The sequence below is a fragment of the Heterocephalus glaber genome, unplaced genomic scaffold, assembly GCF_053883595.1.
Source record: "Heterocephalus glaber isolate CG9 unplaced genomic scaffold, H.glaber_assembly_v1.0 deba00001461, whole genome shotgun sequence".
NCBI lineage: Eukaryota > Metazoa > Chordata > Mammalia > Rodentia > Bathyergidae > Heterocephalus > Heterocephalus glaber.
The window spans coordinates 26,925,536-26,939,201 of record NW_028258308.1 but is presented as its reverse complement, the minus strand read 5'-3'; the positions used below and the strand labels follow the sequence as shown (position 1 = coordinate 26,939,201).

Here is a 13,666-nt window from a genome sequence, read left to right as displayed (position 1 = left end):
TGTAATTTTAGCGCTCTCAGACACTGAGGTAGGAGAATCACAAGTTTGAGCACATCTTGGGCAACTTAGCAACTTACCAAGGCACTGTCTCAAAATTAAATTTTAAACAGAAAAACATCAGCTGTAAACCAGATCAAGAGGAAGAAAGAGAATCAGAAAACTGGAAAATAGATTATTTAAAAATATACAATCAGGGCCAGGGATTTAGCTCAGTGGTTTCACCGCCTGCTGTGCAAGTGCAAGGACCCGAGTTCAATCCCCGGGACAAAAAAAAAAAAAAAAAAAAAAAAAAAAATATATATATATATATATATATATACACATACACACACACACACACAATCAGAGTAAAGAGGAAAGAAGAGGAATGGAGAAACTTTAGAGATCTATAATATTTGAATTATATAAGTTTAATGAGAGGAAATGGTCTTTTACCAAAGAAACTACAGAAATTTTTCCAAGACTGGGGAAAATATAAATATCAAGGTAAAGGAAAGTCAAAGATGCAATCTACCATTACATCTCAAGAAATCAGAATAAAAAGAACAAGATTAGCCAAATTTTAGTAAATGGAATGAAATAATAAAGATCGCAGCAGAAATAGAAACTACAAATACAATCGAAAATATCAATAAAACTAAAAATTATTTGTTTGTTTGTTTTTGGTACCAGGGATTGAACTTGGGACCTTGCGCTTGTGAGGGAGGCGGCGGAACCACTGAGGTAAATCCCCAGCCCTAAAAATTGGCTTTTAATAGCACAATACAAAAATTTAGCTGAATTAAAAATGAACAAGAGAGAATGAAAAAGAGAGAAAACATTCTAATAACTAAACATAAGATTGAAAAAGAAGATATTACAAGTGATATAACAGAAATACAAAGGGTCATAGGAAAAAGTAGTCTAGAATAATTATGTAATAATAAACTGGATAACCTAGAAGAAATAGATAAATTTCTAGAAACATATACTACCAAGATGGAATAAAGAAACTGAAAATCTCAATAGATACAGAAAAAATAAGAAAATTGAATTGGTAATAATAATGTCTCCAATTAAACAAAACTCAAGATCTAGTTAATTCATTCCTCAATTCTACCAAATACTTAAAAGAAGAACTAAAAGAAAAACATCTCTATTGAATATAGATTCCAAGCCTTTACATCAAGCTGAATTCAGTAGCATATTGAAAAGATCATTCAGTGTGATGAAATGGGATTTATCTCAGGGATTCAAGATACTTAACATTAGCAAATTTTTTTTTTTTTTTGGTATTGGGAATCAAACTCGGGTCCTTGTGCTTGGGAGGCAGGCAGAAGAACCACTGAGCTAAATCCCCAGCCCCAGCATTAGCAAATTTATAAATGTGATACACCATGTTAATAGACTGAGGGCCAAAAATTGTAAAATCATCTGAATAAAGACAAAACATTTTTGAAAAATTCAACCCCCTTCTATGATTAACAAATCTCAATAAATTCGGTGTAGAAGGAAAATACTTCAATACAATAAAATCCATATATGAAAAACTGATAGTTAACATTGTAATAAACATTGTAATTCAACACTGAAATATTGAAAAATTTTTCTTCTGAAATCAAGTACAAAATAAAGTTGCCCACTCTCACCCTTTCCCTTTAACAAAGAATTGGAAGTCCTAGTGGGTCAATTATGCAAGAGAAATAAAAGCCATTCAAATTACAAAGAAAAAAGTTAAAATTGTTTAACAATAACATGTATATATATATATATATGTATATGTATGTGTATATATATATGTATGTATATATATATATGACTCCGTGATAAAATTGTTAGAATTAATAATAAATTCAGTAAAACTACAGTATGTAATCATTTAGAGCATAATCCTACTTATATAAAAGAGTTTACTGTAAAACAGTGTGCTGCTATGCCAGTGGTAGCCTCATGTATCTCATGTTTAACTGTGTATTTGGATAATATCAAGGGGCCATCACAGATGACTGACGGATACCTTTTCAGTTTGCACTTAGAAGTTGGCACTCTCTGTGGTATTTTGCGATTCACATGGATGAAATTGCCTAACATATTTCTCAGAATATATTTCCATCATATGTCACATGACTGCATTGAAATTTAAATAAAAAAAAATTTGACCTATGTGGAGTCTACTAGTTAATTAGAATTTTTTCTTCACACCACTATTTGTTCAATATTAGTTGTGGAAATCTTTCTAAAACAAATCACATCTTCTGACGTCTTGTTAATGCTTGAGATTTTTTTTTAAATTATATGAAAAAATGCTTACTTTTCAGTTTTGCTTTGGTTGAGTTCTATTATATTTGAATATTATTATAGGTTTTTTCCCTTGCATTGTTTTTCTTTGAATAATTTTAATTTTTGTATATGTATGTGTTTAGTGAACAATAATAAATTTATACATTAATAAAAAACCCAAAAAAACTACAATATATAAAATCAGCAGACAAAAATCGATAGTTTCTAAACAGTAACAACTTTCCAAAAGAGAAAATAAAACATTTCATTTATATAAGCTACAAAATATTTCAGAAATAATCTTATAATAGAATAAAATAACTGTACATTGAAATTATGAAAATTGATGGAACAAATTATATACAAACGGAAAGATTTCTAAGTTCATGGATTGTAAGAATTAATGTAAAAATTTTCATACTACCTAAAACAATCCCTCTAAAAATTCCAATGACATTTTTCACCAAAATAGAAAAAAATCATAAAATTTTTATAGAACCACTCAAGATTTATAACAACCAGTACTTGAACAAAATGAGTGAAGCTGAAGGTATCATATTACCTGACTTGAAAATATACTGAAAACCTATAAGAATCAAAAGAGCATGAAAGTGGCATAAAAACAAGCACACAAAACAATAGAACACAATACAGGCTTGAATTATAAATCCAGACATTTATGTTCAATTGATGTTTTATGAGGATCCAAAGGACATTCAATGGGGAAAAGATATATCTTTAACAAATGATATTGAAACAATTGGATACTTACGTTTAGAAGAATGAAAGTAGACCTTTATCTAATGTAGGATCCAAAAACTAACTCATAAACGTTGCTGGTGCTTACCAGTCAGCTTATTGTTAATAACCATTATAGTAGGCATGAGATGATATCTCATGGTAGTTTTAATTTGCATTTCTCTGATGATTAGTAATGTTGAACACTTTTATATACCTTTTGGTTGTTTGTATGTGTTCATTTGAGAAATGTCTTTTTAACTACTTTGCCCATTTTTAATTGGGTTATAAATTGTTTTGCTATGAGTAATTCGAGTTCCTTATATGTTTTGGAGGTCATGTAAGAGAGGATACAATGTATGGAAAGGGAAAACTATTCACAAACCAAAATCTGATACATGCCTTATATCCAAAACATTATGGAAAACAGCATGAAGGTTCCTCAAAAAAAGTTAAAAATAGCATATTATATGATCCCACTACTATCAATAGATAGATAGGTAGATAGATAGATTTAAATCAGTATATTAAAGAAATATCTGCACTCCTATGTTTGTTGTAGATATGGAATCAACTCATGTCTTTCAATGAAGGAATGGATAGAGACAATATGACATTTATGCACAGTGAATCCTATTCAGCCTGGACTTGACTTCACTTTCTGTCCTCTCTTCATGGAATGCCCTCCCCTACCTGGGGAATACCAACTCATGTTTCTAGACCAGCTAATATGTCATCCTACCTGTGGTATTTTTCTTGAATTATTGTCACATTATCAGTCTTTTTCCTTTGAAACTTGGGTCTCTTTATTTTATGGGGCCGCAGAATTTCTTGGCCAGTCTCCCCAGTAATTTAAAAAGCTCCTTGAAGGTAGTCATCCTTTTGTTAATCCCTACATCTACTGTTACTGACACATGGCTCATCGGAAAAAATTGTTCTGGAATTGAATCAACTAAGAAAAAAGTAAAGAAATTAAGCTTTTAAGGATAAGGATGAAATCAGAGGTCATTTTATTAAATGAAATAAGCAGGCACAGAAAAACAAATGCTTCACAATCTCACTTATGTGTAGAATTTTAAAAAGTTGAATTCACAGAAAAAGAAAGTAGAATTACAATTATCAGGGACTAGGGAGGTGGAGTGGGTGGGGTTGGAGAGGTGTGTTGGTCGCAATTTCAGTTAGGTAAGGTGTGGTGACGTAGTTGCACAATCACAGGTAAACAAGAGGCTGAGAGAGGAAGACTGAAAGTTCAAGGTCATCCTGGGTAAATTAATAAGAAGCTGTCTCAAAATAAAATCTCAAAGGGCTAAATATGTAACTCATCACTCCCAGTACCAACACACACATATATATATATGGTCATACATAATGACTATAGGTAGTAACAATATATTATTTTTGAAATTTGCTAAAACAGTATATTTCAAATTGTTTTCACCACAAAAATGACAAGTATCTAAGATAATGCATGTTAATTAGTTTAATCTGCTTGTTCCACAGTGTACACATATTTGAAAATATCATTTTATACAATAAATATACAAAATTTTATTCAAGTTTTCAAAATAAATAACATACAGTTGCCCAAATAAGGTAAAATATGATAACACAATATTAATTTGCTTCTTACATGCCATTGCATACGTGAAAAAATAAGTTTTTCTCAGTCTATTTTCTGCTCTTATACAAAATAACTAAGGCTGTGTAATGTGTAAGAACAAACTTCTATGGAGAACAATTTTGAAGGCTAAAAATGACCTCATCACCTAACAACTAGAGACACTTTAAATGCAAAATTTCTATTTTTAATTATTTGGATATATATGTATACACAATATATGTGTAGTGTTGCTATTTTAAATTATTTAATTAAACAGATAATTTTATCTATTTTTAAATAAATTAGGTAGCCTCCATTTTCATTTATTGCAGAAAATCTGTAGTTGGATAAACAGTAATGAAAAAATATTCATACAGGTGTTTCTCATTTTTCCAATATAAGTCAAAATTTTACATAATCATTGTAAAAGTCCTTATTTTTTCTGGCTATGTTCAGACTACATATTCCAATTGGAATATTTCCAGTGAATATCTATGACTTTATTGAGAATATCAATCTTTTCATCACACTGCCTCCCAAAAGTGTAGAACATATATTATTCACTATATCACTATATTTTTAAAAATTGGTCAACTTCATGGAGAAAATAATGTTTATTTTTATGTCTTAATTTCTCTGAGGATCAGGGATTAGAATATTAATTATGCTTTGTCCATTTTACATATTATTTTGGATTTAATATTTAATGTCTGGTATTTTGTTCAAATTACAAAATTCTAATACTTTTTGCTCTATTTCTCATACTATTACATAAAGTAGTAGGTTATTTCTTTGTTATATTTTATATTACAAAAGTTTAAATAATCAGTAAGTGAATGAATATCTTGAAAACGCAAATTTAGTATCATAGGTCAAGAGATTCTTCTACTACATACAGTTCATGTGTGAGCATTTATCCAAGACCATAAAAGAAGTAAATTTGTTGTTTGAGTAGCTATTTGGACACATGTAGTTGTATTGAATAGGTACAAAATGCTATTGTTTCTAAGAAAACTATAAATTAATTATTTATTATAATACTCTTCCATATTTTCTTCATTGATAATTAATACATAATAATATATCATACCTGGGTAATGAACTAGTCATAAATCTCATTTAAGTGATTTAGTACCCAAGTAAAATAAGTATGATTATATTTACTTCACCTCATGATTTTATTTTAAATGTGTTATACTTTTATTGCTAATACTTTTGAATTGAAAGCACCAAATGTCTGCCCAGACTTGAAAAAGATCTTACTAGCATGAGTCACGGTTTATTTCAAGCACATAAAAGATAGGGTTTTGTTCTGAGTTTCCAAACTCAAGGTGGTGAATTTTGTTAGGAACTTGATTATAATGCTACTGAACTCCAGTTTAGAAAAACTATTTATAAAAATATATATTTAGTGTTAAATTTAACACATTTCTCCCTAACATTGAAGTAAATGACCTGCTGATAAAAAATTACCAATTAAAATTTTATTTTCTAAATATCTGGGTATAAAATAATAAAATCCTATATATGTGACCATTGTAACAATGTAATGAGATGGCTCGTATTATTTAAATCTTAGAGATGATAGCTATTTATATTTTTCTAACTCAAATTGCTTCACACTAATTAAATATTTCATCACGATCTGCTATCATAAGAAAAATTTCTTAAATCCAAAGAATTGGTTTAAGCTTTTTTTTTTTTAACCTGGGCATGACAAAACTTTATTCATTTTAATGGTGGGAGGATTCTGATTATTAGCTTTTCATTGAGGCAGTTTATCTACAGTTGAAAAAATACATTCACTGACCAAAATCCAAAATATCTTTTCCCTTGTCAGCAGAAGTGCCCAGTATTTAGTTAAAATAGATTCTTATAACTATAAAGGATTGAATGAATGGCTTTTAAACCTATGGCTAGAATTGGTTAACTGATAAATAATTTAAGGACTAAAGTTATCAAAACACTTTTGAAATCACATTTCTGCTTGGAGGGCTCCACAGAGGAAAGTCCTCACTTTAAAGAAAGGAATGCCATTTCTTTTGTTTTCGTTGGATTCTTTCCTGCCTTTCTTTCTTTTCCAGCCATTTATCATATTGATTGATGCCTTGTTTATCTTTATCATTTTTCTGAGCTCTTTTCAGTTCTTCCATTCTTCTCTCATTTATTTTCTCTTTTCCTTAAATAAAACTTCCTTTTTTTATTCCATTTTTCAACAGCAGTTTTTTCTTTTTCTCAGCAAGTTTCCTCTTTATGTCTCTTTGCTCTTTCATATTCTTTCTCCTTTTTATTTTTCTCTTTAACATATTACATTTTTTTCCTCTATCCATTTTTCAAATGCTTGCAGTGCCTCTTCTTTGCTTGCTGCATTCTCTTCTTCTTCAGCTTTTCTCATTTTTTGTTTTTTGTTTTTTCTTCCTCAAGCGTCTTTTTCACAGCTAGTTTCTTTGCTTCCTTTTCTTTCATAGCTTTCCAGGCCTCAAATGATGCTATTGCTTCTTCTCTCTTAGCAGCTTTTTTTCTGTTCTTTTTGGATCCTTAAGTTTTCACTTTCTATCCTTTTTATTCTGTTCTTTTTATGTAAATATACATTTTTCTTTTCTAGCCACTCCTGGTAAACAGCTGCCCTGATATGATCCACTTCTGTGAAGGCTTCTGGTAGAAGACTTTCAAAGTCCCTAAGTAGTGGGAAGAGGTAGAGGAGTTCTCCCGACAGAACTGGATTTGCTCACAAACTCAGAAGTCATTAGCCCAGCAGATGCACTGGGTACTCTATTATTAGTTGTTGACCTTTTACTCTTTTTTTTTTTTTTGATACCAGGAATGGAACTAAGGACCTTCCGCTTGTGAGGCAGGCAGGGGCACCACTGAGCTAAATCCCCGGCCTCATCTTTTACTCTTCATGTTTCTATATTTGATTGTTTTCTGTGCAGGTGCCAATGCACCACTGGCAGGCACTGAGGCCCTCTGGGATTTAGACAGTAGGGGAGCTGCTGCTAAGTCTATATTAAGGCTATACTTTCTGGTCTAAGCTTTCCAGCTAAGATCAGTGTACTTACGAATATTTTTGGGCTCTTGGTTACAGATTACATAAATAACTTGGATAATTATTCAATTCTTAGTAATTGTACTATAACTGTCATGATATATAACTATCTTAAATTTTATAAATTAAGCCCTTTGATTTTTTTGGCACTATGTAAAGGCTATATATCCCAGTAAATGTGGATATATCCATAGTAATAACACATTCATTATAATTTTCTTCATAGAACTTATTTTCTTTATATGGTTAAAATTAAATATATAATTTCTTTTTAGGGGTACATATACAAATACAATAGGTAAGAATTTTTCAATCAGATTCAAAAATTAGCATGGAAATGCCAGACACTGATTAAAATATAATAATTTCCTATGTAAAACATAAGAACAGATATATATATATATATATCCTTAGAATCCAAATAGGTACACACAGACAACTTTTCAGATAGGGGCAGATTTTTGAATCCTATACAATGAATAAAGGGATATCAACCATTCTACATTAGTGAAACAGATACATCAGACATTTAAAATTCGAGGAAATAGAACATACTGTCTAAAGAGACCAAAGCATTATCCATTCTATATTGGTTAATTTTTAGCTCTTGTCCTGAGTTAGCTCTTCTATTTCCTCTTCAATAATGAAACAAATACTGACATTTAAAGTAATGCCATAAGTAAGATAGAAAGAAACCACAGTAAGAATTTTTTTAATTAGTATGTATAATCCTTGTGTTTACTTTTAGTAGCATTATCATAGTTTATGTTTTGCTTTGTTTTTGAGAGATGCTTATTTTGTTTGTGGGAAATGCTCATTTTATTTGTAGGAAATGTTCATTTTCTGGGAAAAGTTATTCATATTCATAATGATATGATGAAGATCCTCCCTTTACCAGTACATTCTAGTACCAAGATAGCATTTGAGCAACTTTTTTTTAAAAAGTAGCTAAAGCTACCTATTTAGAAATGTCACCCACGACTCATAGTTAAACCAAACTTCATTTCTCAGTGAACATACTCAAGAAAGAGAAGAAAACTAAAGCAGAGCTGGCAGCCAGATCCCACTCAGCTAGGTCCACAGCTTGTGTCTTTCTGTATCATGGTGCCACATTTCTTGAACAGTAATCACGTGATGAAAGCAGACCACAGTTTGGAGAGCTGTCAAGTCAGCTTCAGCACTACAAGGTGAGGCACCTCCCTGCATCACAAAGTATTTCATCTCTGAACAGCTTATTATATTTCCTGCAAGTTAGCAAGATTTAAAGGTGACCTAAAACAAACTAACAAACATGACCTGTACTAGACCAAATCCAAACTCAGGTTATCACTAGATGTGTGTTAATACACTGCCACTTTCTAAAGTCTGCCTTTTTTTTTGGTACTGGGGATCAAACTTGGGACCTTGAGCTTGTGAGGCAGGTGACTGCACCACTGAGCTAAATCCCCAGCCCTAAAATCTGCTTCTTTAAGGAAAATTTGTACATTCCTGCTGCCTTATGGGGTGCAACTTTTTGTTTCTTACCCACATCAGACAAGAATGGTCTCCCAGTTAGACAGAAAGGAGGGAATATGGCTGTGTTTTACATGAGGCATGTATATATGTATGCATTCATATCAAACATAAAATAATGGGTTTCTGGTACATTTTTAATAAATTGTAGTTTTCTTATTTAAATAATCTAAGGTAAATTAAGTAGTGAAAGTTACATGAAATGGAGAAACAACATTTTTCTTAATATTTTTCAACATATTGAAAATGTAAATGAAATTAATATGGCCTCTACTACTAAAATAAATGTCACCAGCAGTTTCTTGAGAAGCATGTTAGAAATTCCTTATTAAACAGATATTTTATTATTTCTGCTAATTTCCCTCACTACTTTAACATTTAAACAATGAAACACTCATGATAACCTAGTCTGTCCAGAGTAAGGACATGGAATATTTTTTAATAGCGTCCACAGTTCTAAGAGTTTCCTCTATGGAAAGGACAAGGCTATTGTTTTAATTTTTTAAAAATCATAAACTAATAAGTTATTTTCTCTTTCAGCAGAAGAATTTGAAAGCTTCCAAATATATCTCAGGAGATTATAAAACTCAGTTAAAAGTTGGCTTGACTTTAATTAACTTTTTGATATTGTTGATCTTTACATAATTTTCAGTTATTCTTTTTCTCATATATACTCACTCATTCTCAAAATGATATAAGTCTATGTGGTTCCATTTCAGATGGATTATTATAAATATGATTCACATCAAACTCATCAAACATGAGTTTCTACTACACTTTAAATAAGTTGTGGTTCTCTTATTTAAATAACTTAAGGTAAATTAAATAGTAAAAGTAATGTGAAGTTGCAAAACATTTTTCTTAATGTTTTTAAATATATTAAAATGTAAATGAAATTAAAATGCATTCAAGAATATAATGAGTGATCTTTCCTGTATTTGAAAACAATTTATTAGAAAAGATCTCTTAAATATGTACCCTAAAAATGAGGAACTTGTTTTTTATTATTTTACAATAATTATGAGGTCATATTTTAGGATTAAGTATGTGGGTCAAAAAATTTTAGAAAATGCATATTTGATAAACTGTGGCTTTCAGTAATTTTGTGTTATATGAAAATCAGGGCTCTTCATGTGAAAGCCAAGCATAGTAAGTAGCAAATAAGGCACTGCTGCTTAAGTTGAAATTAAAGAGCTGGCAACATTTCATGAGCTGTGCTACCCTTCCTCAGCCTGCTCCCACAGGATTCTCCAGAAATGGTCTGGAAGCCACTGGCGACCCTTCTTTTCAATGCAGAGAACTCCAGATAACTCTGGTCGACATTCCCTGTAAAACTGAACCTTAATGCCTACCCATGTGAATGCATGTTATTTGAACACTGAGTTATTTATGGATAAAGCTTTGACTCTAAATGAATGTATCTATCTATATCTATATATCACATACATAAAATACATTATATTGAATAAACCCAAATATCATAGACTACAAAATCAAATACTGGACTTGTTTTTTTTGCTTGCCACATGTCCATTTGGCACGAGTGTATTGCCAAAGCTAGTTCTCCATCAATTCAGCTCTCTCTTTCTACCCACTCTTATTACGTCAATTAGAAAAATTCACTATACATTTGGGTTCATTAGTTTATTAATTGGCCCACTGGGAAAGTTGAAACTCTTTAGCAGGCATCCTGTATGTTGTTTTTTGCAAAATTCTTGAGAATATCTGCCTTACTATTTTAGTGAAAATACCTTAGTTTGCAGTAGATAAAAAGAATTTATTTTAAAAAGCCATATATAGATTGAGAAACAACATGTTACAACATAGTAAAACTTGACAGATTTCTAAAAATCTGTCTTTCAGAAGAGACTTATTAGGACTGAGATTAAGACTTACTAGCATTCATAATTGTGCTCAATTTGTAAAATGTGCACCGAGAATATCACTATGTGAATATTATTCACCTAGGGGTTGCAAAAATTGCAAAAATTTATAACGTAGGGAGGCAGGAGGTAATGATGATTAGGGGTTAATTAGTCTTCATGTCATCTAGTGAGAGTTGGGTAGGGTTGGGAAATCTACCTCTCACCAACAGCAAGGCTGAAATAGAGGCAAAAAATGGTACAGATAGCTTTATAAAAAATTTTATGCCACTTAACTATAGGAACTAATGATCTCAATACTATTAATACAAAATAATAGTAAATTATATGTAGTAAATAAATAGTAAATATATATTTTGTGAAAGTTTAAACTATAGAAAATAAAACTAAACCATTTTGGCTGATGGTTCTTGGACATTGGGTATACTTTTTGTACATCAGAAATATAACCCATGTACACAGGAAATGTTTTGAGTTTTTGTATTTATTTATTGTTGTGATTAATAAACATTGTACTTGGGTTAATAAGAATCGTGTAATAACTAACCAATGGAAGAAATACACACAGAAAATAATGGTTGTGTGTCAAGGCAAAACATGTAATTAATGTTATTTTAGAAGGACAAACAATAGAAGGGACATGGTATAATTCAGATATATTGGGGATCATCAACATTTTGTAGTGGTGCTGGGCTGGACTTTAAATGGTGGGTGGTTTTAGGATAAGTGAATATGACATTGTCTTGTGTATATCTCTTGTGGGTAACAAATGAAAACAATGCTGTACAGACAGGTGAAAGTACAAGTGAATATTCTCTGCAAATCTTTATAGGTTCAGACTTGAGTTAAAATGTGTTTGTGCATGTGTTGTCTAAACCACTAATAGCCAAGTCTTTTTGTTTGGGGCCAAAAATGGTAGATTTGGTTTAAGGTTGAGATTAGTTTAGTTGGTCACTCATAAGGTAGTTCCACGATTTTTCCTTTGTGTTTATCACTTACTACCATTTATGTTTGCAAAGTATATTTATTTATGGTTATATCCCTCCCTGGCAGATATAGAACAGATGTGACTGCATTGGCCTGCACCCTAGTACTCAGATACCCTGACAAAACACATTCTTGATCAGAGTCAAAGGATCCTTCCCTCAGCCAAATTGATTGTAAGTGACATTTGACAAAGTGACTAATCAGAGAAGTAGTCAGTTCCCTTCAGCATAGATACTATCCAATCAGACAGACCCTCACTGACCAAGGGGAGATGAAATTAGAAGACAAGGATCAAGAACACTCTCCACCACACTATTTAATGAGATGAACTAACGTCCAGATTCCATTTGATAGATTTTTCCCATTTAAGTACAGTGTATGCCCTAACATGTATGCAGAAGACATCCATAGACTTCAACATCCATTCACACATTAATATTATATATACTGCATTTATTAAATTATTGGTTAGTACACTCATTTACATTGAATAACTTCTAGTTTGCTTATTTACTTTCTCACTGATTTTCATTCTATAGTAAAGAACATTTTTAATGTAATATTGTATACAGCTTTTTAAAATTAAGGCAATAGAATTTTTACTGTTCGGTTAAAAAAGTCTAGTACATTGCATGCTTAATACTTTTCACACATACCAGAGATCATTGAAGAATATGTAAGTGCCGTTATAAGAACAAGTATTTGAGTTATTGACAAAATAAATGTAATAGTTGAAAATATTCAAACATCAGCTAGTAAGAATTAATATTAATTCTCAAAGTTTTTTCATTTATTCACATTTTCATATATCCATTGGGTTCTTATTGGAGTGATAACCCATTATTAGTATTCTTTATTTTGATGCTAAAATTGCCTGATTTGTCCAGTGAAACCTCTATAAATTTGCCACTATGTCCATTTGCTCCATTTCTGTCATTCACTGAACATTCCCTGGCCTTCTGTTGGAAAAAGATATTTTACATTTATCTAGAATAAGAAGCCCTAGCCCTTGTTTTTCTACCTGGGAAATGCCATCTACAATCTTACGTCAGAGTTAAATGTGCTCATTGCTATTGAAGTGTTATCACTACTAGGCTCTCACAGATGACAGGTAGGATACAAGGGATATAGATGTAAATATAGATATATAGATATTGGATGCTAATAATGTGAAAAGCAAACTAACACTAGAGGTACATTCAAGCTTTCCTATTTTACGTATTTGCAACTTTCTTCTTTAACAGTTAGAAAATATTTCTCCTATTAATGTCAGTATAACTCATTTGTTCAAGTAGAAAATTACACTAAAAGAACTTTTAAAAATTCTAATTCATGGGTGCAAAGGGAAGGGGAAGAGATAGGGGTAGGGCAAAGGGAAGAGGGGAGTGGAATTAACATGAGAAAATGAAAAAATGGAAACAAAGTCTTTGTACATAGGGAGGGATGGAGGGGTTGAAGGGAGGGCAGGGGAATCGGGAAAAAATAAGGATCAAGAGAGACTATGTAAAGGTACAGATCTTCAATGATGAATGTCATTATATTGTATACCTAATATGTACCAATAAAATTAATTTTAAAAGGTCTAATTCATGATGCTGTAAAAAAAACCAAAGCCCATAACCCTACTAAATAGAGGTTTAC

General features: G+C 31.2%; 1 protein-coding gene and 1 pseudogene across 9 annotated transcripts in view; both read right to left on the bottom strand.

Annotated features, from left to right (window-relative positions):
- Sgcz (sarcoglycan zeta) overlaps positions 1-13,666 on the bottom strand; it is a 994,036-nt gene that overhangs the window by 812,939 nt on the left and 167,431 nt on the right. The window lies entirely within an intron of this gene.
- LOC147826767 (microtubule-associated protein 9 pseudogene) overlaps positions 2,633-13,666 on the bottom strand; it is a 177,072-nt pseudogene continuing 166,038 nt past the window's right edge.